The 27346-nt window shown below is 34.5% G+C and overlaps 1 protein-coding gene across 15 annotated transcripts in view; it reads left to right on the top strand.

Moving 5' to 3' along the window:
• Positions 1-27346, top strand: part of LOC308196095 (uncharacterized protein) — a 434993-nt gene that overhangs the window by 371114 nt on the left and 36533 nt on the right. For 4 of the 15 annotated variants that reach the window (XR_013952070.1, XR_013952072.1, XR_013952075.1 and 1 more), the window contains 2 exons: positions 23310-23413; positions 23542-23601. The exons of 7 other annotated variants lie outside the window; for them this stretch is intronic. The gene's annotated coding sequence lies outside the window, so the exon portion shown is untranslated. 4 more of the 15 variants (XR_013952079.1, XR_013952080.1, XR_013952081.1 and 1 more) reach the window with 2 other exon arrangements.

Genomic DNA, 27346 nt, shown 5'->3' with positions numbered 1-27346 from the left:
TCAATATTCTTTTATTCTCCTAGAATACTTACTGGTACGTGTATAATGAAAAACTCTACTATCCAGATGTAGATGATAGGAGTTTTGTATGACAGGATGGGCCACTAAACAACTTCTTAGGCAGGCTTATTGCTCGATTTAGGATTTGTTTGTCTTCTTGCATGGGGGCAATTGGTTTTAGAAAGGCTGAAGAACTATGCTCTAGTCATATCTAGATATGTTCTCTAGCAAGCATATTATCATGTATGAAACATGATGTTTATTCCAGACCTAGAGACACAGACTTCAGTATCCTGCAGCCAATCTGCCCTCTTCAAACAACACAGATCCTAAGGACAGCCCTAAGAGAAATCATGCAGTTGTGATACCAAATACAAAGATTTAACTCATGACCAAATTTCTGTCAACGCCATCCACTCGAATGGAACCAGTAACCTAGGAATGAGGAGCAACTTTCCTTTCATCTTCAACATTTGGCTCAGGAAACTGCTTTTCCATAGGATCCTATGAGCTGAGTTCATTATGCTGAAGCAGTATCTGTACAAAATACAGATTACAGAGCAACCTTCCTTGCAGCGCAGACCATAGTTCCTATATATTTAATGGAAAAAAAAATATTAATGGGAAATTGGTTCTGGCAATGTATGAGTTAAATTGGTACCATTATATTTTTGTGACCATGAACGCAGGACTGCTAGTGCAAGGCAATGAAACTGCAGTTTTACATTTATTATATGCAGGTGGCAGCTAGCTTTAGTGCAAAAATATCATCAACATTAAACCTTCAGAATTTGCCATAGTGACTGGCAGACCAAGTCCTCACTACTACCAGAAAATACAGTTTGGGGGAATAAACTGAGCTGCTGCTGCACCTCAAAAATGTTGGGTTTTGATTCTCTCCTGAACTGCACAATCTGTTTAAACTGTAGTGTAGCCAAAGCAGAGGCCTGTGACATCTACAGATTTTAAGTTCACTAAGCAGGGTATAATTAATATTGATGTGCCTTGAACCCAAATATGAGCATACTAAAGTAGTGTTACTAACAGCAGTATATAGGTACTTCATAAGACTATGACAACATGGCCATGATGGATAAATATTTTAAGTATGACCAATGTGACTGCCATCAAGGTGTGAACCATAAAGGACCACAACCATGATCACCAGCTATCAGTTTGTATAGTATTGTATGCCCACAACCAATACACAATACAGCATACAAATGTTTTGTAATGAATGCATTTAGTAAATTGTTTTAAAATTTAATACGTATGCGATTTATCAGTCTTCTAAACACTTCCAACACAGTGATAGCTAATTCCCTGATACATACATTACTTAATTTATATTCTTGCACACTTGCAATAAGAATGCCAAGTGACATTTTTTCCCTGCTTCCTATTAATCAAATTAGCTATTTTGATTGGTTATCCTTATTCTTGCACTGTGCCATTAATGCAAGCACAATCAAGAGCTGTGCTTTTTTGTCCAGCCTTCACATTTCATTTATTTAGCCACATTCCTCTTCAGGAATGGCAAATGGGTATTTCTTTACCTTGCAGTAACACAGGTAACTAAAATAATAGGTTCTACTAAAGGCGAAGTACAAGAATTAGTTTCTTTTCTATCCTGTGTCTTTTTCTATCTTGATTATGATAATAGGAAAGTGAAAAAAATTGTTAACTAGTAACTCTACAGTTAGATCATCTAGGTAAGGATAGTTCATCACAGATCATCTATGTCATAGATCATCTATGTCAGGATAGTTTTGCTGCCAGATTTCTTTAAGAGAGGCTACCTTTGAGAAAATGAAGAGCTTCTATTTCTGTTAGTGATGACTGTGCATGGTAGGGAAGATTACTGTTTCTTGCCTCTCTGTTAGCAGCCATGAATGATCACAAAGCTTGAAGGCCAATAAATAGGAAAGTGGCTATTTTGTAAACACTAGGGATGTGGAATACTCACCCTCTACAGCTGCAACTGTTTGAAAAATGTGTTTAATAAAGCCTCACACATTTTTAAACTGATTAGTATTTTAAAACTCAACTCAACGGCAAAGGTCCGAGCTACTGAGCATAGTGGGAGGTTGTACGTTCAGCTTCCTAAGTCATCAATCACTTTAAAAGGCTGTATAAAACTAATATGCACTACGTTTTGTGCCTCTTTTTCTTCCCACAACCTATATGTATGCCTTTGTGAATCTCATCACCTGCTACTGAACAGAATGACCAACTTGTCAAACGCATTTTACCACATGCTTCCTTATTACCAGTTTATTGACACTTTAAGCTTTGCCTCTACTGAGTAAATTTGCTATGCAACATGAAGTAATCTGTTTTGGGAATATTACTTTCCAAGTAATGTAGAATAATAAAAATAAAAATAAAAATAAAAATAAAATAAAATAAAAATAAAAATAAAAATAAAAATAAAAATAAAAATAAAAATAAAAATAAAAATAAAAATAAAAATAAAAATAAAAATAAATTGGTTGCACCTGATTAGATGAGTGGCATGCAATTTGTGTTTTCTCCTTCAACTTCCCTTACTTATGCCCAATATTTTTATTCTGTTGCTCTCTGTTCACAAACATAGGGTTCCCTCTTCTCCCCATGCTGCTTATCAACTTTCTTGTTTCTTTGGGTAGATGTTCCCCCAACTTGCAGTCCATTATTATTTTTTCCTTATTTAGACAGCTTTGGTCACTTGGATGCCTTCTGTATGCAAATACACCTGTTTTTCTTTGCCATTTTGGTGGTCCTATCGCTCACACAGTTATGTTAAAAGTTTATACATTGTGACTGGCTATGCTATCAGTGTTGTAAAATAGCAATATACATTTATTAGCAATATATATTTGGGTTCAAAGCATGCTAATAAATCAATTTACATGCTACCTAATGCACTTATGATTTATAGGTATTACAAGTCTTGGCCTTGGGCACATTCCTGATCCATTTTCACTTTGAAAGATATTTAGATGCCTAATATCCAATGAAAAACATATTTTTAAAACGCGCCTTGTTTAGATTTTCCAATATGGCTTTGTATTTTAAGGACTAAATGATAATACATATTTAGCTATCTATCCTAGGATTCCTCTTGCCTAACTTTAGCTTAGATCAGATGTCTTATTTTTAGATGACTACTCCCTTATGCTTCATCCATAGTCAACAGAAAGAAAGGCACAACAAGTAGTGATTCATCTCTTCCTATAATAGATGTCTTGAGTAGGTGGGCTTCATAACAAGTAACTACCTCTTCTACTGACAAAGAAATAAAATATCTAAATTTGATTTAAAAAAAAAAAAAAGGACAGAACTATCCATAAAAGTGGATTTACAAGGTTTTCTTCCCTTTCCAGAGCAAACTGAAGTATATGTGAAATTAAACTATGCATTGTATCATTTAGCATTTTGAATGGAATAAATCACACACTCTATTATTGCAAGAAGCAGATGAACAATACTGTTTTTTTTGTTTTTGTTTTTGTTTTTTAGGTTCTATAAAATGCATCCATATTAACCCTTATGCTAGCTATAGACAGCTAACTTGGTAAAATGGGAATTGCTATCAAACTGATTCAAACCTCACAACAATGCAGAGTTTTAAAATGTCTCATTCATTTTTTTCTTTGCCAGTACCATTGTTAATACTAGTACTGATCTCTTTGATACACCAAAACATTTAGAAAAGGTTGCACAGGGGATCTTTCTCACTAAATGAGTTACATGAAATGTTGCTAAATGTGCATAGTGAGTTACACTTAGAGAGGCTTTCAAACCATTCTCTAGACTGAAGGAGATTAGATAAGCAAATTATTTAATGCTGAGGATGCAAGAGTTATTTGAAATAAAAACTAAAGAAAGTGATAAAAATGTAGACTATTTCAACCAAGAAGCTTTTATTTTTTTCTCTCTGTACAGGGAAAAAAAGGGGGGGGGGGGGGGGAAAGGAGTGAGGGGAAGAATATATTGGTTGGTATCCAATGCAGTCTAAAACAGATGATTCAGGATATAACAGGGTAAAGTATTTATGCTATTACTGTTTTTTTAAAACTTGAATAAGAAAAACCTTGAGGTCCTATTACCCTATAATGTAGTTCTGTAGCTCAGCTATTGCATTGCAAAACCTAAAGAATTCTAGACTATAGAGCATTTCATATTGCATTCAGTTATCAGCATACCTTGTCAGGAAGAAAAGCAAGTGTCTAATTTTCCTCTTCTAGGGGGATGGTAATACTTCAGTTACTTAGTAGTTTCTCTTTTCATTCTCTTTCTGGCTACGGGCCTTTCAGATTATAACTTGAATGACTTCTCAGATGAGAGCAAGTGGGGGATTTTTAGGTGCTGCTCCAGCAAGGCATTACAAGCTGCCATTTCCTATTACACAGCTTGTGGTTTCAAACAGGACAGAATTCTTCATTTCTTCCCAACAGCTTGACATTTTTGAGTTTTTGTTCTGTTTCACTTTTACCAGACTGATGGCAAATTCTCAGTACATGAGAGTCTCCACTGAATCCGGTTCATGAATTGTACAGAACCTAGTAGGTACTTGATGAGTAAGTGGTGTGATTTTTCCCTACCTTCCCGGGTGATAAGAGCCTTTTTAAAATAGCAAGGTGTTAATTCTAGACTTTGGTTGAAATTTTAACCTCTTAGCTCACATTGTAGTGAGATTTGTAGTATAAGCACTAGGGACAATATGAACAGAGAACAAACTGGAATAGCTGTGCACAAACACACAAGGAAGAAAGGCAGAAGGCTTGGATGGCACCCAGGCCAGCTGGCCGTTAGGAGCACAGCACATCCACAGGCAGCTTCTCATGACACCCAGATCTAGAAAAGGAAGGAAGCCAAAAAACAAAGGGCAGCCTCTACTTTGTTCTTATACACATATTTTGTTCTGTCCTCCTAACTCTTCATTCTGAAAGTTTCATGAAGATTTTGGTTTTCTTTTCAGTCCACATTCTTACTTTTGTCTCTGTATGAACTGTTTAAATTCAGATAAGGATCACACCAATTCCAGATTAACAAGATTAAAATAATATTTAAATATTAATTAAAACTTAACAAATTTTGATCTGTTATTAAGTACGATGCCTGTGACTTTTCAGGAATTATAAATGACCCATGCATTGCTTTAGGTCTGTAAAATTACCAAGAATCCCTCAAATTATGTGGTTAAAATGTGTGACAGAGTTGAACGTCCTGAAGGATGTTTTAAAACAATATAATTGAATTAGAAATGTCCACATTTTCTTTTTTGTCATTGCAATGCATACTGCCAAATACGTCTTTTTCACCCCTTTGAAAAGAACCAGCAACACAAATGCTATGGACACGGAACTGACGTATTAATTCAGCCTTGTCTTTTCATTCAGGACATAAGTTTATGGTAGAATGAATATGGCAGGTTGGAGTGTATAAATCCTGCTTTTAAATTCAGTGTCTGAAGTACCAGATGCCAAATTACTAATGGCCTACTTGTCAGTCACAGGAGCATTCAATCTCTTTAGAAAATGAGAGTAGTGTGCAGAGTTGAGAAATAATGTTATTACATAGCAGAAGTGGACATTGTATGAAAAGACAAGTAGTTTATTTCATGTTGGGTTGTGAACCTACTATTGTAGGACCTGATGATTTCAATCCAGGTTCCTACCTTAATCATGCTGCAAATGAATTTGGGCCAGTCTCTGTGAAAAACGCCTAGAAGACACTGGAAAAGCAGGACCATGTAAGTGTGGACCTTGGGGGGTTAAACTGGAGAGATCAGATATCTCTTCCTGGAACCTGCTTATCTGTTAGATACTGAGAAAAACTAATGGACATTGTGATAGAATTTAACTTCTTCCTCAAAGTTCAAGGAGTTTAGTACAGAGTTTTTTGGGCTCCTATTTGAGTAGAAGGATATTTCATCAAAAAGATGGAATGGATGGGTGTGAGAAGAGGCTGACACAGTCAATGGAGTAAAGTAGGGAGGTGAACTAATTTAGGTATGAAAGAAATAATTAGGTACAGGTCAAGCTGATTCTTATACTCAGATCTCATGAAGAAGTATGAGAAGTAAAAATGATGAAAAATTGTTTATAGGCAAGCAGACTGTAATCCATTTGGTGGCTCCTCCATTGTCTTCTCCACAGATGTTTCAAATGTGGAGTTTTATTTTCTATTTAGTTTCTCATAAATATATCAACTTCATAGCTATTGCTTTAGTGGATGGGAGCTAGCCATCAAGTGTTTGTTGCACTGATCAGATCCCATAATCTTTTTGTATCTTTTAGTGTATTATCAAATGTGTGTATATATATATAGGATTAATTTGAACACACCTCGTGTTCTTAAACAGATTTTAAGTGACAACTAGAACTGTTTGCCTTATGTCACTTTCCAGTGAGAAAACAAGTCACAGTAGTGTTTTTTTGGTGGTGGTGGTGGTGTTTTATTGTATTTTTTTTTTTGGTGGTGGTAGGTTTTTTTTGTGTTCGTTTGCTTGCTTTTGGTTTATTATGCTGGTAATTATGTTTGCTTGCTGCTATTTATTCACCTGAATAAATAAAACAAGACCCTAGTCTTCACCCATGCAATATGTAAAAGGTTCTACTAGTTTACAAACACTTCTTCCAAATTATATAATTTGAATTATACACTAGGTCTACCACCATTGGAGTGCAACAAATTAATGAAACAGTGGGGAAAACAGCTGTGCTCTAACTTCAACTGCAAAGTTAGAGTTACCAAATTGCTTGATTAGCAGCCAGATTGAAATAGTTAATTAGGCTTTCTGCTAATTTAATTGTATGGCATGTTGAATCAAAGTAAAGACTTTCAGCTTATATTTAAATTTTGACATCTGAACAGATCAAAACATAAAATAAAAAGTCCTCCGCTATTTAGTCATTAAGTAAATGTTCTTACTGATTTCATTTTATCATGTGAAAAAAGAAAAAAGAAACAAAATACTTAATGAAACTCTTACATACAGTTACCATGGCAACAAAAGTTGATCAAACCATGGGAGTCTCTTGAAGAATTTTTTAAATATATAATTTTTAATTCTAGCCAAGTCTCTACATATCAATTTTGATATAAAGAGACTATTCTCTCTGCAGTACTATATCAAATGTAATAAATTGAGATTACCCCTGTTAGTGTATATTGAATAATTCAGCATATTATGCAAATTAAAAAAAAAAAAAAGAAAAGAAAAGAATAGAATTTACCTTATGACAACTTCACATCAACTGTTGTCTGTCTTAGAATCTTACAGAATATCCTTAGTTAAAAGTGGCCCACATGGATAATCGAGTCGAACTCCTGGCTCCACACAGGACCACCCAAAAATCAGACCATATGGCTGACAGCATTGTCCAAACATTTACTGAACTCCAGCAGGTTTGCTGCTATGACAGGCTCCCTGGGGAGCCTGTTGCAGTGCCCAACCACCTACTCAGTGAAGAACTTTTTCCTAACCCCCAGCCTGACCCTCCCCTGTCCCAGCTCCATGCCGTTCCCTCGGGTCCTGTCGCTGTCCCCAGAGAGCAGAGCTCAGCGCCTGCCCCTCCGCTCGCTCCCCTCGTGAGGGAGCTGCAGGCCGCCATGAGACCTCCCCTCAGCCTGCTCTGCTCTGGGCTGAACAAACAAAGGGACCTCAGCCACTCCTCATATGTCTTGTCCTCTGGACCCTTCACCACCTTTGTTGCCCTCCTTTGGTCACACTCAGCGCCTGCCCCTCTGCTCCCCTGGTGAGGAAGCTGTAGGCGTAGTCTAGGTCTTGCCTAGTCAATGGTTCTAAAGTAACTCACCATGCTACTTCACAGGTTTTGGAAATGTAGGCCTAACTTGGGCCCCAAACCACCAACAGATGGTACATTTCTGAATCACTGTTTCTAAAATCCATACCACGGTATAGAACTTAACATACTGGTGTCTGTTTAGGGTACAACAGTCTTAGTGGATTTGTTCTATATGTGCTTTAGTATGAGGATCTTTAGTGAATTTAAATCCAATTTTACTTCTCAGAATAGTTTGAATTTCTGAGCTGCATAATCCACAATAAACTAGGTGGAAGTCCTACTTCGACTTGAGAGGGGAGGGAGGGGCTTCTGTGAAAATTTTGATTGACAATATGAAAGTGGGACAATCTGTCCCACTGGTAAGAACAGCTATTATGCATGCAGATTCAGACTGCATGCTCTAGGTGCAGGTTTTGGATAAGTTAGGCATAGAGCAATCCAACATGGACATCACTGACTGTTAATTAATTAATGTTTTGAGGCCTAATTCAAGAAAAATGTTACTGTAATTTGAAAGTTATATGGTTTTGTTTGTGACACGTTTTCAGTTTTGATCTGAAAACTTGATACTATGTATAATCCTGTTTTTTTTTTAAATATAATTGACAAATATTTAATAAATGTTTGGTTTTCACAGTTTCAGATCTCTTCTGTTATACAAAACGGGTATCAGCTAAAGGAAAAATATGCTGTTAATCATCTATTGATTACAAGACTTCTACTCCAAGAAGAATAGGAGACGGGTTTTTTTCTTTTCCTTTTTTTTTTTTCCAGAAAAAATATAATCAAGTCAGCAAAAAGTAAAATGAAACTTCCTTTTTTTTTTTTTTTTTACTAAAATTTTAGCAAGAAATTTACAAAACCTTGTTCTTTGGTATCTCATTAGTAAAAAAATATCTGCCCTTTCAAGCTGCCCAACTGTAACATCACACAAATATATGCAATCTAGGAAAAGTTGAAATGTTACCTCAGTTTATCTGAGCCATTGCATTTTGGGAAACTGGGAAGAAGATTTTGATTTAGGTTTATTTCTTAAAACAAATTGTTACAATACAGATGAATTTCAGATATGCACTCTAAGTGTCAATATTAGAAATATTCATGAAATGAAAGGTATCACTGATGGTGTCTGGGTTACATGACAGCTTGAGCATTTGAGAAAAAGAAGGAAATACTGTTTTGCACCAAAACATGGGTAATGTTGGCCTTTAGATTGCCTATCTGTCAAGTTTAGAAAGTTGACCTGAACTAGATGATCTACCAAAGTTTCTTCCAAACTTACTTTATATGACTGATCTATTTTAAATTTTCTCTCTGATCTGTTTACCTAACAACTGTCTGTAATGGTTTTATATATCTTCTTTTATATTCCCTCAGAATCTACAAGGGGGGAAAATTAATCTATTCAATTAAAAGTAAAATTAACACCTCAGCTTAAAATGGCTTTGAACTGAAGTTAAGCAGCAGGACTTTGCCCTTCTTCAGCTGAGAACAAGACAGAGGTTGAAAAGCTCCTTATGAAATTGTCATCTTGATGATGTCCTTGTTCTGTGTATATTTTAAAAGCCAGAAAGACAAAACCTCTGCCAACATAATTCCATCAGAAAATCACTTAAAAGACTTTTTATCCTCCACCTACGCCTCTAAGAGAATGAATTCTTTCTTTACAGAAGAGGGCTTGTTCTACTCAGTAATATTATCTTTGTCCCCAGGGTAGTCTCTGACTTTCAGAGCCTGACAGCTTCATCAAAGTTTTCAAATTACATTTTTTTCTGTTTCAAAGCAAAAGATTTTTGCTAACCTCTAACTAGATTCAGGTCACCAGCAGTGCTCAGCCACTGAGCCCCAGTGCTGATGAAGTTTTCATGATGACCTCTTCACACCAGTAGTTTGTATTGACCTTATTTTCTAACCATATCCAATAGAATAGATGTAGGTGTTTGAGTCACATATGATCACATAAGCTTGGGTGGGATAAAAATGGCATTCTCTTGGTTAAATACTGGTATTTGAAAGCTGCAAATAATATGCTAATACACAGAAAAATGTTACTGCTGCTTTAAGGTGCATATATATCACTTCTGATGTGTGTGTGTGTGTTATGAGAATCACAACAATATGATGGCCTTCCAGTGAACTTTAGCTGCCTAGTTTCTACTGCATAAACAAAATATTAAGATATACAGAAAGAAATCTGCTGTTTTTCAGAACCATGGAAACTAAACTCACTTACACCTTCTGCTGTTTCACCTTGTCCAGGTACACTGAGTAGCTGGACATCTGGTACAATTGAAGAAATTTTTTTTTTTTCCCACAACTTTTTTATCATGAGGGAACCTACGGAGCTTAGCAGGCTAACATAGACTAACTAAATTAAGAGCTTAAAATTACAACCTTCTATTTTCCACCAGAATGACTTTTTTAATTAATAAAGCTAATAGCTAATTTATTTTCATATTTCCTTAGAGCCAGATCCTACTGAATATAAAGACATTCAGTCTGATAACAGTGTGTCAGAATGGCTTTACATTGGTAGCTGTGGACTGTGAGTGCTAGCTTGTGTAAAATTAGCGTGACTTTCTCTCGTGCCTGTTTGAGCATTATAAGGAAATGGAAAAGTTGGAATGAAATTGGCTTAGGACTCAACAGGATGTATCAATTATATTTTCCAACAGTGTCTGTTTATAAGCAGAATAAAGTTGACCGGTTTATTTGAGTTGTGTGTTGTTAAGCTGGCCAAAAGTCAGAAAGAGTAGAACAATAGCTGAGAACTGTCCTCCTCTTTTGCAGAGGTAATAACCTCTATTTCTCCATAATTGTTACTTGATAATAGGCATCATAATACAAAATGTCAACAAAAAATAAAACAAATACTATCTTACTCTGTTTCCTCACTCCTCATCCTTTCCACAAGATCTTAAGCACCAATCCATTGTCCAAATCACCAGGTGCCTTTTTCTTTTGTAGTGCTAATTCAATATCATGAAATGGATTCAGTGATCTGTAGCAGTATTTACACCACTGCAAACACAAATTACCACATTAGTAACAGAGAAATCAAGACAACTCAAATTTTACAAATATTCTGCACCTAGTCCTTTATGGTAAAGAGAAATGGTTAATTTTAGTTATAATCACTAATTTAAATTGCCCCTGGGGAATTTTGCATACTTTGGAAAGCTTGTGGAAGTTCATGTGCTTTGACAAGCTGACTTGTCAACTTTAGACAACACTTTAGTTTAGACAAACTTTAGACTACAGTTTATACCTGACCAAGTTATCATTAGACTAGAATATTAGAGCAGATGCAGAAGTGAGAGGACAGTGCTGCAGCCTGTTGGTTCCCACTTCTGTAAGTCCAGTAGAAAGTGGATAGCACAGGCATTTTAGGAAGTTAGGAGGAAGAGATCTGCATGGTGGTAGGATCTCTCTCTGGTATTCAGATTGCTGAGAATATCTGGACCACTAGGTACAAACCTTATGCAAAAGCAATAGTTTCTTAAACATAATGTCCTTTCTGGTAACTACCTAAAATTCCTCCCTGCAAAAATTGAGAAGAATCAATGTCTTCTCTACTTCTTGTAGACTAACCAGTTTAGCTATCTGTTTCACAAGGAGACCATTTTCAATACATCTCACATCTCAGAATCTTCTCACGGTTCTGGTAATCTGCAAAGAAAGGGAAGCCCAGCTATTGTGGCTGTATTTAGCTGTGTATGGTTTTACAAGAAGCAAGGTTTTTATTTACAGACTTTACAGAATTTTATTTATTTTAAAGAAAAAAGAGAAATTGGCTGAAGAAATGGTGCCAATTTTGTGATCAGACAAATTCAAGTTGATACAGAATCCTTCAGCAAGGATTAAGATATATTCTGCAAGGATATTAGATTTTTTTCCGGTTGTACATAACATCCCTTTGGGTATGTAGTGCAAGGAAAGAGGAATGACCTCAATGAAATAGCATCTGTATAGAAAAAGAGGAGGGGGGCAATTATTCCCACACAAAATTTTATGTTAAAATTCCAGTTTGACTGCTTCATTCATTATATGTTGTATTGTTTCAAGGTGGCTGAGGAAAAACATACCAGCAGAGGAATCTAGTATATCCTTAATATCCCAAGGGCAATCTTACATGGTATCATTCATGTTTTTCTTGCAGATGGCATCTATTGCTGTGGTGTTTTTAATAATTCCCTGAGGTGAAATTGCATGACAGAATCATCCATTTAAACTGTCAGAAGGAGAAAAGTCAACACATTTATGATAAGTGGCTGAGAACTTTCTTGTTTGTTTTGCTGTTGACATTTGGTTTATTTGATAACTTCTATCACACAAATCATCAGTGGGATCAACTCATGACATTATCTGCTTTGTCCTCCTGTGCCTAAAGCTGTGTCCAATTAAGAGGTTTTGATTTACAGGGCTTTTTAGAAGTTTTTTTTTTTTTTTTAACTAGCTTCTCATTCTTCATGTTGTCTAAAGCTCAGTTTAGATACATGTGAAATTTTCCTCTAAGATTCTAATATGCTGGAACTAAGAAATACAGCAATTTTTAAAGACAATTCTCTATATTTTAGGATTTCAAACCTAATACCGTCATGAGTTTCAGTAAGAGATTAAGTGAGGATAGGTAGGATAATAGGTTCAATGAATTTGTATTAGTTTTGTGTTGTAAAAATTTTATGCACTATGAGCATATTTTTCAATTATAAATGGTGGCATCATTCATCTTACATTTGTGTTATATTATTTGTTCTGCTTTTTTTTTTTTTCATTATTTTATTATTAGTATTTTTATTCCCTGGGTCCTGTTGAACAAAGATCCAACCAGTCAATTTGTTTTTATTTCTTCTGTGATTACTGTTACTGCTAAGACTCCATTGTTATTACTGAAGTTGACTATTTTCTATTCTTTGTTTTATTTTTCCACGAGTTATGTCCTAGCTAACAGACAATAACAGTTTGGGCACGTACTGTTGTTCTCAACCAATTTGTAGGTAGCCCTATACAACAGACCTAGAATTGATTGTGACCTTTGGTGTTACTGCAATGGAGATATCAGCATATTTTACTTTTGTAGTGTTGTAGAAAAAGTCGGGTTTTGTTTGTTTTTTCCCTTTCTTTTTGTTTGTTTTTGTTTTGTGTTTTTCCTCCCTTTTTTGTTTGCTGAACAAAGAAAATAAAACAGTGTGTGTGTGTGTGTGCGCTTTTATGCACACGCGAATGTGTATAAATTTCAGGTCTAACAATTCTACCTGAAACTCAGTGTTTCTTGTTTAACCTTCTAAAAAGTAAAATGCTTAAGCTGAGCAATATTTGCTCCATCTATAATCAGTGGAAACACATTTATTCAGAGAATGATTCATACAGCTGTTTTAAACACCTATATAAAGATGAAAAATATTTAGAGTAGTCTCTCACTCTTCTTCACTTTTCAGTAACATCAGAGCTAGAGATTAAAAGAAATGTTCCTAGAGATGTTGATAGATCAGATAATATTGTTTATTTAAACAATATTATATTTGATTTACAGGGATTTTTAGAGTTTTTTAATATATTTCTTTATTCTAGTTTCTCTTACGTCATATTGTCTAAAGCTCTGATTCGGATTTTATATGTCTAAACAATATTTATTTTGCCAAAGTTAAATGCAATGAATCCCACCTTAAATGCTTACCTTATTGAGTGTAGACATAGTTCAAAGTTCAATTTCTAAATAAATTATTGTTTCATTTACAAAACTGAAGTTGAAAAACAAATTCATTTTCTGGCCTCAATATTTTTATAAAAAAGCCTTTGTATTTTATGTGGACCTGATTAAAATTTTGTATGAAAATTTGTTCCCACTCCAGTGCTTATTATAGTTATTGCAAGTCTTCATTTTGTTATAGTTGATTAATCGCTTCTTTCAAAATAACATTATAGTTGCTCATATATCATAACCCCCATGACACTTGCATAATAAAGTGCAAGCATTTATATAAGTGTGTTAGACTGCTACAGAGCAGGGCTGGTATTTGGAATTAACAATGTGTATATCTGGTATAGTGTTGGATTTTCAAGACAATTTTGTCCAGCACTGCTCGCAAGCATGTGAGCTACATGTTACTGAACAACAGGGCTCTTATGTATGTCTCTCTGGTAGCTTTATGGACCCAGGAGGAGAGAGAGCTTATATCTTCAAAAGCATCTGGGCCAAAGTAGTGCTGGTGTCTAAGTCCGTCTATGAGAACCTTAAGCACTGCATTCTTATTTGAAATTCCATTTCTACATATAATAGTAGTTGGACTAGAGGAATTTACCTGTGGATCACTAGCATGGCTATACCCTCAATGTTGGGGCTTTTCAGGCTTCAAGTACAAGACTGAGTACAGCAGATATGGCTTGTCCAAGGTCACTAGTTCCTCGAATGCAAGGAAGAACTCTTGCCGCAAGACTGATGATAGAGGGAAGATAGTAAAAGCAACTTCAAGTGCAAATCCCTGTCCTCTGCCATAGACACTTCCAACAGATTCCAGGGAAAGGTACTTGTATATGTGCCAACTTAACTGGCTTTCTTAAAGGTGGCTCTCTACAGGTAGGAGGGAGTCTAAAGGGAAAGGTTGTCTTACGATGCCTGAATCACAGAGAGCAGCACTGCACTCAAAACAAAATATTTTCAAGAAATCATGTGTTCTAACATTATGTTCTTAAATGCTGTTACTTTATTAGTCAATGGACTGAAAAGAAGAGGATATTTTATTACATATCATAAATTACACATTTAGAAACTCTGTTGTATAGTAGTTGCATACAGATGGGGAAACTATTTCTTTTTTAACTGCTGCATGGCAATATGAAAACACAACTCAAAAACATTAGCCATTTGCATACTACTGAAAATGGCCTGACAACATCAGCAGTACTAGAGCTCATGATACAAACCTAAACATTTATTTCCTTTTTATTCTTAACAATGGAAAAATTAATAGCTTTATTTATTTTATTCTGAAGCAAAAAAATATCACAACATATGAAGTGTCTAACTAATCAGATAGATAGGATTTATTGTAGTGATAAAGAATAGAGGAGCATGAAAAGCAATGTGGCATCTATAATTACAGAAGTGCATATGCACTACAGCAAGGGCATTTGGAAAATAGCTATAGAATCAAAAACGTGCAATCAGAAAATGTTTCTATAACACATGATGATCACCAGTGCATACAGATTTCATCATAACTTTACTTCTAATAACAGGGATTGTCTCTAAGGTTTTCAGTAGTGAGCAACTGAGTATTTTATACCAGGATAGAAAAAATTTAAGGCAAATACTATAAGGATAAACTGGTGTCATTATCACAAAAAGTTTTACTTAATTATTGGTTAAAAATAAAATTAAAAAAAAAAATAACACTGTATCCCATATGCATTAGGACTAGTTAAACTATCAAAGCATAAATATATTCTTAGTTCATACATTCCAAGGTAGCCCTTAAAGAATCAAATAGACAAAAATAATAGAAGTAAATGGAAAAAGCAGTCTTGGCTTAAAGAGATTTCTTGTGTATTCAATTGCAATCAACTATTATTTCTCTTCCACTGTTGGGAGTGGACTGAAGGAAGCAAACAAGAAGAAGCTCATGAGCTACAGAAAGCACAAGCAGAAGTATACACTGTTGGCCTATAGAGGAGCTAGGGCAATAATTCAAAGCAAAGTCCGCATTCTGAATCATGTGGCTATCAATCATATGAGTCAGTCCAATGTCACTGCATTTTGACTCTGTTATTGCTCACGTAAATGCTAATACAGAACAAAACTAGCACATTAAATTCAGAAGTTTTTAAAGGCTCTCAAAATCATATTTGAACAGTTTGATGCATTTTCTCTTTTTCTTGCCAAGGATCTCCTTCCTCTTTCTTTAGCTACACAGTCAGATCCCAAAACACACAATCCAACTCTGTTCCAAAGCAAATGTATTTTTACAGAGGTTGATTTCATAGCCTGCAGAAACCTAGCTAAGGAACTGACACTCTTCTTATTGTATGAAATAAATACTATGCCACTCTGGTTAAAGCAAATTTCATCTGTCTTGCCAGCAGAAGTCAACGTACCATCTAGGTTATTTTGGTTTAGTGATGAAGATAGTTATGATTGAGTTGCATTTTAGTTAAATTGGTATTTCCCAGACCAGAATTTGATTCTAATACCTTTTGTGTAGGAATTGTTTAAGCAGGAATACTTCATAAGGTGAATGAAAACTCCTTATGTGAATGAGGACTAATCATGTAAGAATTTTAAGATACAACGCCAAACTCTAACCAGCCACACTGGCCTTTCAGAAATAAATAATTTGTATTTGATGTCCTTCCTAAATTTAGAGGACTTTTTTTCTTCTTTTAATAAAGTCATTTCCAATGCTGTAATGAGTAAAGTATAATAAATGACATTTTCGTTGCCATAGTGACATATTTTTTCTTATATGTTCCCAGGCTGAATGCCTTTTTCTTTTCTCCTTTCTTTGTTTTAGCAGGATAAAGGCCACAGCTATAATAAATGCAACTTCACTTTTCTTTATTATAAATAAATGTAAGAGAAAGAATATATCCTCTAATAATAGAATATATTCATACTTAATTACCAGGTGCCATTATTTTGAAGGCGTAATGTTGCTGACAAATATAGAGGCTTCCTGCTCCACAGAGTAATTAATAGTGTTGTTTATTGTGCTATAAGTTTTTCTCTTTTTTCAGACACAATTTGTTAAATAAATTAGATATTGAAGTGCATATGGGCTTAAAAGATAGCGAATAATAAAGTATTAGCAAGGATTTAATGATACTGAAATAGCTAGAGGGAAAAGTAGTATTCTGATGCAAACAGTTTCCATGGTAATAGCTTAAAGCCTTCAATACCACAGGAAAGAAAAACAAACAAACAAAAAAAAATCACCAAAAACATAATTTTAAACCTGTACATTTAAAATGGAGATGCATAAGGCATGCCAGTACTCCAGTTCAGACAAAATATTTCATCTTAGAATCCACTGCAGACCAAAGCAAATTCAGTGGATAGATATCGTGTTCACAGAAGAGCTGTCACCTCTGCATGAACCAGTGTGCTTTTGCTCCTCAGTGGGACTGGGATTGTTTTACCAAAGTCTTTCATATTTCAAAAATCCACTCTAAGTATTCATTTTGTCTGTTTTAAGCGTAATTGCATGTAATCATCTAGCTATGAACAGGTGAATCCCTTCTTCACGTTTGCTGTCTATAACTATTGGCTCTTGAAATCCTGACTATGGATCATGTGAAATGCTTCCACATCACTGAAATTTGAATGTCTTGAATTACTTACCTATATGTCAAACCAATGTGGATAACTAGTAATTAAAAAGTTGAAAATATAGATGTCATATTCACAAATCAGCTCTTAAAATTTCTCTTTCAAACAATACAACATGAGCACTTGCGCTTTTGGGAATAAACACCCTCTTGACAAATTTTGTTTCCCATGTATGGCAAATGAACTGAAATTTTAAAAACAAAATTTACAAGTTTTGTTTTCTTTCAATTTATAAGGAATGTAAATATACTCTTTAAAACTTTCATAATCCAAATCTAGCTGTACTTCCCAGGCCTATAAAATAATAATAATAATAATAATAATAATAATAATAATAATAATAATAATAATAATAATAATAATAATAAAAGTTGTTGTTTTAACATTTGGTTAAAATGGAAACACAGTATATTAATTTAGAAGATAGTGACTATAAAGACCAGTGACCAGGAATATTCTGGCTCAAATTTTGTATAGCAAAATTCAGATGAGGATAGACACTTTTCTTTCAACTACAGTCAGAAAACTCCACCAAATGGTTTCAAAAATCACTCTGGATATCTCTCAGCTTTTTACAACCCCCTGCATTCCTCAAAAGAAGAGGAAGCCAATACTTTATTCCACTACTTTGTGGCTTATCTTTGAAGAATAAAGTCATCCAGAATATTAAATTTCTCTGGGGAATCTCTAATTATTCGGTTGAAAAAGTGCTAAAAATTACATGCTCATATAAAAGAGAAAGTGTCCAAAATCCATAATTATCTATTTTCTTTTGTCAGTAAATTCATTTTTAATCCTTCCTATTTAGGCAAAAATGTTATTGATTATTATAAAGTTCTAAGACTTCCCCAAGACCAATTGCCCACAACCACAGTAAAATTCTCACAATAGAATAGAAACATCACAAATGATAAATTAATTACAGTGTATAGAACGGGATTAGAATGGGTATTATATTATGATCTGACCTGAAATCAAAAACCTGTGGTGTTCTATAGGATGGAGATCAAGAAAAGCTGTTTTTCCTAAATGGTCTCATGTTAAAATACTTTAAAATGATAGAAACAGGTAGAATTGTGAATATTTATTTTGGACAAGTTAATTGTTCATTTTAGTTGATGGTAGCAATATTACTAATAAAATAAAAGTACAGAAACATAGATTTCTTTCATTTGGGGGAGCTGGGGAGACTTTCCAACTGGTAGACAAATCAAAACCAGAAGTACAAATTTCGATATGAAAGTCTATTTCAGATTGTTGACAGAGAGGTCAGAAAGAATTTGAGTTCAGCCATCCTGTAATTAAAATTTGTCACTGGTACAATTATATGATATTCAGCATACATTATCTAGCACCTGTATATTATCCCCCCCCAAAATAAATAAATAAATAAATAAATAAATAATCACAGAATCACAGAATTGTAGGGGTTGGAAGGGACCTTGAAAGATCATCGGGTCCAACCCCCCTGCCAAAGCAAGTTCCTTAGGTTGGAACCGAAAATCAAGAATCACCACTGGGAAAATGAATTAATTCATGTAAGAAAGCACGGCATCATCTCCCATACCTTTTTAAAATGGCTGAAATGGATAACAGGGTTTTCTTTTTGCTGCTGCTGAATTGCTGAAAGGGACCTTAGTGGGCAGAGGTTAAAGATCTGAGAGAAAAAAGGACACTGTAGCATGTTTGCCTTTTTGTTCTGGGAACCCTCCTGCTCTAGCACTGCCTGTAAGGTCCAGTTTTACTGCCTTTCGAATCCTGCCTTAATGAACAAAAGTACATATCAGAAAGAGAGTAAAAAGCATCTGTGTTGCCTCTCTACCTTTTACAGAGTTCTCTTGATGATTCTCTCTAGGATCAGTTCTAAGGTTTGTTTGGAAGTATTTACTGCAAGTGCTATGTGGCCACAGTACTGAAAAGGCTCAGCGGACTTCACATATTCCAAAAGGAAATCTCATGCACACAGAATTCAGCTGTATTGCTAGATTTGTACAAAAATAATGAAAACAATCAAAATTTGCAGACAAACTATGATAATTGCCAAGGAGAAAGGGATTACAGTTGTTTCAATCCCTATTTAATGTGATTGTATGAAGGCAGTGTTGAAATACTTATTTCAGGCTTATTTTTTAAAATGCCCTTTTTATTCTTACAGTTGAAAGTGTGACTAAACTAGGAACTAGAGAGGTTGTTAGAGAATGAGCTGATTTCTGCCAGGAAATTCAGAAGAGAAGATTTAAACACCTAAGGTATTAACAACAAATAGATTCCTTCCTTCTTCCATGTATTCTCATAATTCAGTTAATCTGTACCATTTGTAGCATCTTTTTTTTTTTTTTTTTTTTTCTCAGCAAGAAAATATATATTTATACCACTGACTAAACCCACCAAATGTCAGGTGCTGCTTTATGTTTCTGTTATTCATGAAGGAGTTATAGGAGCAAGTGTTCATAGGAACTGACTTTAGGCAACCACTGTGGCCCACTGAGTTGTGTGCAAAGCTGGATCAGGTGAATGTTCCTCCTCGATGATCCTTGAAGGCAGCCTAGTGGTAATAAAATGAATCAAAAGCAAACAGCTCTTGTTTCATGTAGGAGAAAAGCTTTGTCTTTAGAAACATAACTTTAGCAGAGTAAAGTTGTTTTTTTTTGGGGGGGGGGGGAGAAAATGGAGGTGAGAAGTTTGATAAACAAGTCAAGATATAAACTTATAAACTTCTTAATGATATGACTAGACATGGTATTCTGAATATAGGTAGCAGAGAAACAAAGGCCTTAGATGCTTAAAGAATAAGTCCCAGACCTGACATTTCTTTATCAGTCAGACTCTGTGGAAAGAGAAATGAGCCATTCTTCCCTCATTCTAGCAGCTTATTAAAATTAAACATTTGGATTTTCATAAGGCCAGGAGAAACCATTAGATCATTCACTTAAGTTTACCATTGGCAATCATTTAGTAGACACCCTGTAATTTATTAAATATATATATTTTTAATTAAGATGGATTCTCACAAGACAAAATGTAATGTAAGCACCTGAAACAGCTATGATGTTATATCCTGTCTATATTCTGTTGGTGTTAAGGAACATACTTAGCTGTCATCAAAACACCAACGTGTTACTTTTTAATTTGCCATAATGTTGGCTGCCTTTTCTATGGATCAGTCTTTCATTTTTCTATTCTTACTAGATTTGGAGGGAAAAATCAGCAAATAAAAAAAAAATGAGGTGTTCGTAACAGATGATACTCATAAATAATCATAACAAGTTTGCTATATTCTATATTTTAGAGAAAAGTTATAAATTAATAGCAAAACAAACAAACAAATAAAAAAACAGAAGGTATCCAACTAATCAAGGGGGAGATTTTTGTCTAACCCTATATGAAGTGAACAATATGAATCTGAATATGTATGCAAGGCAAATCAACCAGACACTTTAGGGTTTTTCGTACCGCATCCAAAAACTTGTCTATTGTTAAGATATTATTTCATTTTCCAAGGCCAGTGTCTGGTGCTTCACACTGTGATACAACAGTATACTAAATAAAACTTCATTTGTTTCGTAGTAGTTGTTATCCAATAAAAAATAAGACAAAAAAGAAAAGTTTGAACAATGAGCCTTTTTTATTTTATGTGAAATCCATTCTATGTTTATAGTAAATCAAGACATAACCTATTATTGTGTTTTTTTGCACAAGATAAAGTCTGAAAAAAAAAAAAAAGCTTAAATAAGATAGGTGCTTTATCTCGTACTATAATTTTAAACTCCAGAAAAATACCGTAGTATCCCTGTATCACCAGTGGGCCGTGTTTTGATTATTATGACATTGTGCCCAAAAAGATGTTTGGAAAGAAAAAAAAAAAATCTAAAAGTGTAATGTGCACAAATGTTTTGATGAATAACCCATACAATTACTTTTCTGGGCTAGCCAGACAGAAGCTGCATTATTTTTTTCTTAACCGTTAATTGAAGGAAATATGGAAATGGCAGTCCTCTAACTCTTGTTAATTTCCCCATCTTTCCAATACTCACTTACTAAATATTGATATTAAAGTTTCACATGGATTTTCAAATAGTTAATTTTAGATCTTGTTACATATTTTTCATGCATGAAGAATTGAAATTCTTTAAATTTAGCTTATGTTTCTGTCTCTTTTCCTGTAGATTATCTTCTATGCCCACTTCTTTCACATAGAATAGTATCCAACATCCATACATCCATTTCAGGTACAGAACAGGGATGCATTTAATGTTTCTTTTTTTTTTTTTTTAATGTTTAAAGATGTAGTCTTATTGTTTCAGCAAAGTCTTATGTTTTTTTTTTGTTGTTATTTCGTTTTTTGTGAGTAATTGCTGAGTTACTAATAGGCCACCTCATATTCTTACCCTTCTTAGGTACTTTGTATGTGAATATGATATGAATATAAGTATAAATAAATATAATTTCTGTCAAATTGCTGTCTGTTTTTGTTTGCAAGTTTGTTTGTTTTGGCCTCAAGTAGCGAAGGCACTGTGGCTGTTATAGGGTTTCTTTTTTTTTTTTTTTCTTAATATATTTAAAGACTTAGTCTTTTTGTTTCTGATTCCACTGACACAGAGCACAGTGAGCCTTTATCATCAGTAAATTCTACGCCTTTCTTTTACCGTTTTCCAATGTTTACACACATAGGGATGAATGAAGAAAGTAAGAGGTAAATAGCAAAGATAAATTGCATCTATAACTATCCAAGTCATCTATATTTAAATCCCTTTCCAGATATCTAATTAGCTAGTATGGCTTTTTCTCTGGCATAATTTCTGTGTATGTTTGCTATGCCTATCACAAGGCAGACACGTTCACTTTCCAAATTAAACGAAATTAAAGAATGTTAACAGACTGAACACAGGGCAAGGTTTTCAACTCTAAATTTGCCAGCTATGTTAAATGAGAAAAGCAGGTATTGTCAGTGAGGGAGACAAACAGAAAGGACTATCCTGAATCCTAAAACCAATTATTTTTTGAAATAGTTACCACAGGCTGGCACTCGCCACAACTATTGATTTAACTACTTTTTTACTTCTTTCAGAGACAAAACCAAAACCAAAACCAAACAACAACAACAAACACCTGTTGCTTATTATATTTTTTACCTCTATCACACACACTAGACATACACACACAGACACATATGTAGTGAGAGTATACATGGGTAAAATATGACTTATATACATCCTATATACATGGATACATATATTTAGCATGTATATATGTCATTTAATAGAAATGGCAATCACTAAAATAAGTTTCATAATCCTTTCCTTTTTTTTTTTTTTTTTTTCCCCCCCCACAGTACTCCAGGCTTGAAGGCATTGCCACATTTTTAAGCCAAAAGCTATATATGTGAGGGACTTTGCTTTGTCTTCCTCAGAGCATACAAAACGGCCAGAAATTAACTGGTATGCGTCAAGAGGAATTTTAGAAATGCAGACTTAAATCTTTGTTTTATTTAGCTGCTTAAGAATTTTTCAAACATTTCCTATCTTGTCTATTTTATTTCTCCAGTTTTTGCATTGTCTTTGATTGCCTAAAAAAAAGAGTAAAAAAATGCCTTATGTGACTAAAGACTTATTAATGTAGTAATATTTCCATGATTCATCATAGTTTTAATAACATTAAAATATTGTTCTTTCTATCATTTCAATAATTTTTCCATTTTCTTTAATACACTGGTTGCAAAACTGATATGGCTCTAAGATCAAGTTATCATTCTCACACAGAGTATATTGCTCTAAAGAAAAATGATGGTTCCTTTTACCTCAGCATTTGTTCATTTTGTTGATTCATTCAACAGGAAAAGACAATTGTCAATGGATAATTTCCTGACAAGCAGTCAGTTAAATCATCTTTGATTAGATATATTGCTTTTAAATATTTATTCATGTTAAATAGTGTATTTCAGGTAAGATTATTTAAAACTACTCATTATAAGTAATGTTGTGAATTTAACACCTATGTTTTGATGAATGTATTGTTTGAAAACCAGCCTTGTTTTGCCCACATTTCTTAGACAACTGTATGTAATCAATAAGTTGACTGAAAGTTGTTCATCTAAATCTCTGAAATACTTTGCTGAATACACGTTAAGCGATGTAGTACTCACCATATTAGTTGTGCTTGGTTACTTGCGTTACACATCTTTATTTCAGATACTTGGAACAACTACATACTGAATGATGAACATCAAGCATGGTGTTTCCTAGAGAAATTCTGAGGTGAAAGAAGTCATCCAAAAATCAAACTAAGTTTCGCTGTATGTACTTTTCTAGACCTTACCCAGACACTCATCAATAACAATTATATTATGAAATGAAACAGAATGTCACTGAATATAGTGGTTTTACTCTCAGAAGTATTCACTCAGCATTTTTTTCCCTACAGGACAACTTATGATTTGTACCTGTTAACATCAAAAGAAAACTGACAAAATAAGCATACAGTGTGAGTTTATCTTGTACTTGCCCATACTTGATATTTCTATCAAATTGAAGAGCTAATTTTTGTATACTGAAGATTACCAAGGATCTTTTATAAACAAAGGCTTTTAAATTTTTTTTTTTTTTTTGCCACTTGATAAAGTGTCCTGGAAGTGTACATTACTACCAATACCTTCAGACCATTTGAACATGCTGTAAATCTAGACTACTATGCTCCAAAGTAAATTACTTCAGTATGGAATGTTGCTTCTCATTAAATTTGATATACAATTTTTGATCTCTGTTTTGTTCTTCACTCCTAAATACTCTGCATGAATCTCTGTGAAAGGCAAAGCCTTCATGACTCAAGAAGGTGGTTTGATGGAGCAAGTTTTGTTCTTACGGATCCCAGGATTGATGAACTTTATGTATTTATTTATTTATTTATTTTGATACACTGAATTATGTATATATTAGGTTGCCTGACTTTCTACACATTCGAAAAGCATGAACGGACATTACAGTAATGATGCAAGTTCAGCACAGTTCAACACAATGATGCACAGTTCATCAAGACAAAAAGACGGGGCTATGTAGATTCTCCATGACAGAAAATCAAACAGACTTAGATGCGAGAAGTTACTATTACAAAATGGGCATCCTGTCCATGGAAGTGGTACATGAATCTTCACAATGGCATCATGCAACAGAGGTTGTTACATCCTATAAACTCGGGAAAGATTGCTAGAGGCTAAATCAAGTAACTTAGGAGAAGTTTTTATCACAGAGTTATCATAGACCACTGTTTCTCCATGCTTCAGTCTTGCCCTGACAGTGTTGGAGGGCAGGTGTGGAAGCAGAACAGGTGTGGGTGGGAGACGTGAACTTAGAATAAGGATAATTTACAATTTTATTACTTCTTTTTCAGCCTTTTACAAGTTTAGTTCCTTGAAATATGATTAAAGGTGATAAAAGATTGAAGTGATGCATTGGGGCACCTAAACTTTGGACAAGAAAACACTCAACAGAAATATGGGAAAGTACAGATAGTATTAAAGACAGGCAGTCAGTGGTTCAAAGCATATTTCCCTAAAACACGCTGATACACATATAGAACCGCATTAAAGATTACCTCAAAATCGGTTTATGACCTTTAAAGTTGGGGGGGGAGACAATTATTGTTAAAAGAGTTGATTAGTAGCTTAAATTCCCAGCTCTGCCTTGTTATTGAGTGCATCAGGAAAGATGAATATGCTACAACATTTCTCACCAAAAATTGATCCATAGGAAAAAGAGTATGGTAAAGAACTGAATTTCACATTTTAAACAATACATATGTACTGTGCATGATTTTAGGCTGAATCAAAACCTGTATTTTAAAGGCAAAGCTCATATTTTTTAGACTGGTTCTACCAGGTTGATAGCAGTAAGTCTCTGTAGTTTCAGCTAGTGAACATAAGAAATAGCACTGCAGACTGCTTTTTATTAGAATATCTATGTCTCCTCAGTTTATTTTCTCTAGAAATAGGTTAAACTGATTTGACTCTCATCCTGCAGGAATCATCTTAACCAATATTCACGTAGCTCCAAAAGAAGTATTTTATCAAAAAACTTGATCCCCCTAAGCCAAACAAAATATAAAATCCCTCAGGCAAAACCTGAGGGCAGTGTATGTTACCAAAGACTAATTTTTTTCCCAACACCACTGTCTTCTTGGTCAATCAGGTAAAACAAAGCCCCCAAAATGTTTTATAAATGTATGTTATTTCAAGTAATTCAAAGACAGGAAATAAACTGTATAAATCCTATAAATCCTAACTGCTTTTTTTTTTTTTTTTTGGACAATAACATTGTCAAAACATAAAAAAAGTTTATGTTCTATGAAATACACATCATTGCAGTATATTCAATGTTTCAACTGCGTGTATCAAACTCTTAATGAAGAGATGTTTCTGAATACACAATTCAGTCTAGCCTGCAGCTCTGCCACTTCTAACTAGTTCATATGGCCTTCATCAGTAGATACTTAGAGTTAACATCACCCAGCAATGCATTTTGTTATAAACAGTACTCTGACATTCTGAAATGGCCTTGGTTCAATTACCTAACCTTGTCCAAATTTTCTTTTGATCTTAATGTGACTAGTAATACTTGCCTACCTATCTGACAGAATTAATTAGCTAATATTGTAATTTGTGTATGATTATCTTACTGCTGGCAGGAGCACTTGTGCCAGCGCATAGTGTGCTTCCATGCTCCCCAAGTTAGTACTGCCAGCAGAGGATGCACAGGGCTTGGTAGTCTATACAAATTCAACACTGTATACATCTGTACTTCATCACACGTGGAGAATGGAGCCCATATGTATCCTTGAACTTCTTTCAACATGCAAATTTACATGGTGCAATATACATTGAAACAGGAACACCTTACTCTGACTCAATCAAAATAATATAATCTACATAAACAAGGTTATTTCAGTTTGTGGCTACACTATGGCTTCCAGGGTGAATCTGCTGGAGGAACCCTGCACAGTGCTCTGCTGAATAACACAAAGCCTTCCTTATATTATCTTAGATTTCCTTTTGTTACGCTTTACTTTTGGTGAAACATATGCAGGTCCTGGGAGAGGTGGAATAATGTATGAGCATCTTAAATACTGGGCTGGAAATGTGTCTAGATCACAGCTGAAATTAATGGAAGATATTTTTGGTACAATTGTTAGGAAAGGGAGAATAGATGCTGTTCCTATGCACTAGCGGCACCAATCAAAACACCTCCACCCAGTGCATCTCACCTTTCTCCTAAGGAATTTCAGATGTGTAATTATGGGGAAAAAAAAAATGACCAGTCCTTACATTCAAAGTCCTTTTAACCCTTTTTCTCCCCATACCTGTCTGTCATATATTTCAACACATAACTGAATAACAATATTGCATATTTAATTCAGAAGTCTACCTGATGGGAGTAAAAATTATTCCAAGGGAGGTTTGCTTCAACAAATCCCTGCTGACTATTGAATTTCCCAGTTGTCTGAAGCCCTTCAGAACAATAATCAAAGAGAAGTGGGCAAATGTGTCTGGAGGGAACTGTTATTTTTTCTGCTGTTTGTTTTTTTATTTTTTTTTCTTAACAGTAAGAAATTACTGAGCTGGAAAAAGCTACTAGGAGCCAAAGAGGGAGATCTGGTGCCTCCTACTTACTCGGTGGGGCCATGGCTGTATCTCATTCATATTCTAGTGGATTGGCCTTTTGTAGCCTGCTGAAAAACCATAAAGGCAATGACAGCAAGAATGACTGCATCGCAAGTGCACCCTTTCTCATTTCCATCTCTGCTCTCCTCTGAGACTGACATTATTAGAAAGTCAAATGCAGTTACTGCAGGGGTTCTTGCTTCTCTCTCCCTCTCTCTTTCTTCTTTTAGATTTTACTTTATTTTATGCCAGAATCCAAGCTCCCTGCATTCCTGTTCACAATCCAGCCACTTCCCAGTGGGCACACATTACCAGTGAAGTCTCGCTCTCTCTCCTTTTGTCTGAAATAATTTCATCAAAACACAGCTGTTTCTGTAATACGGAATTTAAGCTTGAGAGATACTTTTCTAATGATCTCATTAATAAAAAATATTGATAAACAATAAACTTAAACAAAGAAAAACAGTGAAAAAAAGTAAAAAATCCCTCACTATTCATACATTGAGTTAACCGTGACAATGACTTTTAAAATGTATTTGCACCTTAATGCCTTCCTTGAATTTGGGGCTCAGTAGA

This window comes from Anser brachyrhynchus (assembly GCF_964034855.1).
Source record: "Anser brachyrhynchus genome assembly, chromosome: 5".
Taxonomy (NCBI): Eukaryota; Metazoa; Chordata; class Aves; order Anseriformes; family Anatidae; genus Anser; species Anser brachyrhynchus.
The sequence above is the reverse complement of the archived record's forward strand: the minus strand, read 5'-3'. Positions and strand labels throughout refer to the sequence as shown.